The sequence below is a fragment of the Rhinolophus sinicus genome, linkage group LG02 (genome assembly GCF_036562045.2).
Source record: "Rhinolophus sinicus isolate RSC01 linkage group LG02, ASM3656204v1, whole genome shotgun sequence".
NCBI lineage: Eukaryota > Metazoa > Chordata > Mammalia > Chiroptera > Rhinolophidae > Rhinolophus > Rhinolophus sinicus.
Genome location: NC_133752.1, coordinates 31,834,341 through 31,839,495, shown reverse-complemented (window position 1 = coordinate 31,839,495; position 5,155 = coordinate 31,834,341).

Genomic DNA, 5,155 nt, shown 5'->3' with positions numbered 1-5,155 from the left:
GAAGCCACGGCAAAGACAATGACCATTAAAAGTTGTAATTTTCTTCTTTGGTACACCGGAAAACACATTTTGCAATTTCTCTTGCAGTTCAGTAGGAGCCATGAGATTAGGCCATGGCCAATGGAATGCCACAAATCCCAGGTCTGATTGCCCATGCTCTCTTCCTTGTCCAGTGGCCATGTGAGGAGAACTCCGGGAAGATAGAACCACAGGATGGAAGGCGCCCAGATCCCTGAATAGCCACTGGTAAAGGATCAGTTAGGAGAGCTGTCCCACCTGCATTAAGCTTTGCACTAAGGAAAGCAATTTGTGTTGTGTTCAGCCAAAGATATTGGGGGTGATGTGTTACAGCATCTGGGTAGGGTTACCACTCCTGGTTTTGTGATACTGAAAACTTATTGTCAGTGTAGAAGAATCTTCCTGTCTTTATACATAAAAAAATGAATCAAAATTTCTTTAACTTTGTATCAGATCATGAAGATACGATTTTAAAAGGGCTGGAAGGTAGGAGACTTTAAAACAACTCTATTTTATAACTCTTGATGCTACATTCTAATTGGTTGGTCAGCCGTTGGTGCCTATTTCAGTTCTTCCAGTGATACTAAAATAGAATCAGTCCAGTTAAATACAGGCTTCCATTGTCTTTGGCAGAACTATTTGAAGAGAGATGAGAAACAACAATAATAGTTGCGCCTGAAGTGCGTTGGTTTCTCATGTATGCTAAAAGAGACCCAAAGACCAAGGCCTTTAGTTTATACAGAGAAAGCCAGCATGAAGCTTGTAGATCAGTCTTTTAAGCTGGTAGTTTTTAAATTATATTTTAACTGTTTCATATAGGTGTGTATTTATATAATTAAATTATCATTTTTTGTAACTATCTTAATATTCTTATTTTTTCAAATACATTTCAAAATGACTATTTGGCTATTCTAGTTACAGAAACATATCAACTTCATGAGAACTTTACCTCTTGCTTTCAAAAATCATGTTTTTTCTTATCTAATTGCATCAACTATTTGTAGAATATAATAAACGTAATGATATGGGCCTACTCATTCCTGACATTAATAAGACTTCTCCCAGTGATTATACATTATTTTGGCTTTTAGTTTGAGATAGATATCTTCCTATTTTATGATTTTTTTTTTTTAAATCAGGGATCAACAGTGCTGATATAGAGTCTTCAGCAACCTCAGGTCTTCTCAGGTTTGAGTAAACATTCAGACTCACAAGACTGTAATGGCTACATTTGGCACCTATTTACTCAGAAAGATATGGGACAGGGACCAGAGTCTGCCGCCATTAGCATGAAGCGTTCCTCTTCAGTGGAACTCAACAGCATATGTAACGGTTCAGGTGCAAGATGGGAAACAGGTGTGAAGCTGCTCTGGCTGAAGAGCCCCATCCGCTTGGAGCCTGCATCTCTTGAGACAGCACCACAGGCAGAATCTCCAAGGCCTTGCAAGGGACAGCCCAGTAACAAGAGTCCCTGAACTCAGGTTGGCCCAATGTTATGGTTTGCTATCACTTATATTTGGTTCTCCCTGTCTAAATGCAGTACACCAATTAGGGGTCCATTTTTACCAGCACCATAGTTCACAAACTACCTTATCAGGTTGCCAAGGGAACAGAGCTAGAAAGTTAACATAGGTCACATTCTCATGCAGAAGGGGAAGGGGTTTCGTTAACCCTTTACCCACATAAAGGTTTTCTGTCAACTTGATTATAATGGATTATTCTAATATAGTCCTAGGTTATACTTGCTAATCACTTATTTAGAACCTTTGCATTGATATTCATAGCTGAGATGACCTGTGTATGTGTGTATATGTTGCACATAGGAGAAGGCTATTTTTTTCAGGTTTAGATATCAAGGAGTTCTTAGGAATAATTTGTAACCATTTATTTTTTGATATTTTGGAAGAGTTTAAATAGTACTGGAATTATCTATTCTTTGAAGGAATGATATGCTCTGATTACAGTATAGCTATGGCTTCTATTTGTAGGCTGAAAAACTTATAACACCCATTATGCTATTTTGTAAAATCATTAACTATGACCAATTGAAAGGCACAAAATATATCCAGATAAAGTGAGTATGGTAAAAAATGAAAATATTGCTTATTCCTTGTTACTTTTAGTAAGGTGTCTTAAACACGTTTTCTGCGACATTCGACTATAGTCAAATGATATTTCCATGCCACTGACTGCGGCGTTCGACTTTACCCCACGAGCTCATTAAGAAAGAGATGAGCTCAGGCAAGAACTGGCTGCTTTGCAAGCAGAAATGGAAGAAAATGAGACTGTCCAGAAACCTTGGACTCCCCAGGATTGAAAAAGACAAGTACTTTGATGCTCCCAACATTAATATAGATAAAGGGATCCAAGCCTTGTGGCAAGGATCAGAGTAAGGGTGTTGCCCTCCCAAACAACCCTATTATCTCAGCTAGCCTCAAGGTGGCCTCCATTAAGATGAAAGAGTAAGGTGTGGGTACATGGAAGCAAAGAAATAAAGCAGGCTTACCAACGAGGACTGGAAAAGACTTTGGGTATGGTTATCTGCACAAAGAACTGACTGGAAGCAATTAGATCAAAAGCCTATTATGGTTTTAAGGAAATCTCGTAGCCACAGAAACCATGAGTCTGGCCTAAAAATGTCTGTCTCTGTTCACTCCTTAAAGCAATACTCAGAACTTTAAATTTGTAGCAGTAGAAAAAGAACTATAAATGATATACAGCCCCCAAGGAAGTCATATGCTCCAACAGTCATTTCTGATGTGGCTATGCAAGATTAATGGACATAGTCGTAGAAGTGGGGTGACCTGATTACCTAACCAAGGCACTTCCAGAGCAGGGAAGCTCCATAATTCTTGCTTAGCTGCAAGTCAAAATTGCTGTGAATGAGCAGTGATGTGTTCCTCATCCTTTTTTTTTTTTTTTTAATAGGAGCTTTTAAAGCAGTAATCCTGTCCCTGGGCTACCATGGCATATGGGATAGGGGAACAATAGCTTGCTTAACGGTTAGCATGACATGACCAAGAAAACTTGGTAGAGAAAACACATTTTTCCCCACTGCCTGGACAACACCCCCACCCCACACCCGCATTTCATTTAGTCTTTGCTCAAGTGTCACTGCCCCAGAGGTAACCAAATTACTCCACCTAAAATCACCCCATCATTTTTAATCACTTTAGTCTTCCTTTGACCTCCTTTACACCTTTATCCTGTCTTCATAGCACTTAGTCTTGCTCCCCCACTGCAATGTAAACTCTTTCAGGGCACAACTCTGTTTTGTTCCCAGCTGACATGGCCAATACCTTGTAGGCTCTCAATACATACTTGTAAAAAAAAAAAAGAAACTATATAATTAAGAGCTTCTAATTCTCCCATGTTTGGAGTTGTGTTTATTTGGTTCTGTTTGTCCTTTATGTGTATCACATTGTGACCAGTGAAAATCATTTGTGTGCGAGAAAACTGGAATTACTACATGCAAGGTGCCATGACCTGGTATGAAACCTAACCAAAAGGTTGTCCTACTGGAAAAGTACAGATAATGCTAAAAGCAAGTTGTTTTGATCTGGTTCTTTCTTGTTTGTTTTTAAGCCTGTAGTGAAATGTCACTGCCTCTTTTGTGGAATGATCACTGATAGTCGTAACTGCAGCATACTAACCAGTTAGACACTGGAATTCCTTCAAAATCTCATTCCATGATTCCACAAAAACTGATATAATTAGCTACAGCTCACTTAAGGGAGAAGCTAAAGTTCACCAGGCAGAATTCAATCCAATCTAATCCAATCTATTTAATATTGCTGATTTTAAGCCTTATGCCAGACGTTGTGCTGGGCACAAGGGATCAAGTGACAATTGCCCTTGCTCTCCTACTGGTTAGATTAGTGTCTCACAGGAACCCAGAGTGGTAGAGAAGTGATGACAACACTTCAAGAGTTACTCCAGGGAATGTATAGAGTTGTAGAAGCACATACCACAGGAGGTTCAGCCAAGCAAAGAATCAAAAGGCTTCCTGGGCAACTATCAGCTAAGCTTGGACCCAAAGGGTAAGTGGAGAGTGTCCAAATGAAGAATGAAGATGAATGGAGTGTTTTCTCGGCCAAAGAAAAGATATGGAAAAAATAAAAGAGGCACGCAGACGGGGCATTGCACTTTTGTTCCAGATAGTCGTTGTTTTCACCCACCACTTTTCTTCCATTCCTTCCACCTCGTTTTTAGCCTATAGGTTGCTCCTTTTCCCTACTCATCCACTACTCTGGTGGGGCTTGTTTGCAAACCCAACCCAGGAACCAATAATCCAAGGAAATGGCTAAGGAGTAGCCACTGGAGTTTGGAACCAGGCCCATATTACACTTACAAAAATTTCATTTTCTGCAGAAAAAATATTTTGACTCCTACATTTTTGGACTTCATTAGAAAGGTCTGAAATGGATGACACCAAGCTGTTTGCCTAAAATAATGTCCCAAGCTTGAATTGGCATGGATTGTTCCTGAGATAAAAATAGAAGCTTGTTTTGCTAACAGAAAACAACTTTGGAAATCAAAGAGTCATTTAAGTTGAAACCATTATTTTTCTTTTTCTCACAGAAAATTCCTGTTTTTATACACACTAAGAGATCAGGATAGTGAGGTCACTGCCACAGAACTTTCCATTAAAAAATTGAAGTTGAAAACCTCAGAAAGACAATAAAAATGGGGGAAAGTTTGTAATGCAACAAACTCATTCGATAAATATTTATGAGCACTTACTATGCACCAGGCACTGTTCTAGGCACTGAACAAAGAAACTTGCCCTGATAGAGTTTGTGTTCCAGCAGAAAGAAGACATACAAAGACTAAATAAGCACATTATATAGGAAACTAGAAGATTTGCTGCATGGGGAAAAAACAAAGTAGAACAGGCAGAGGGCATCAGGAGGGGGCAGATTGCAGTTTTAAATAGTGTGGTCAAGATTGATCTACTCAGAGAGGTGGCCCTTGAGCAAAGGCTGAAGGAAGTGAGAATGTGAGCCATGCAGATAACTAGGTCCAGGCAGAAGTAACAGTGGGTCAATGGCCCTAGGGTAGGGGTATGCCAAGAGTGCAAGAAAGGCAAGGAGGTCACGGATTAGGGGAAGAAAGAGAATAGGAGATTGGGCCTGAG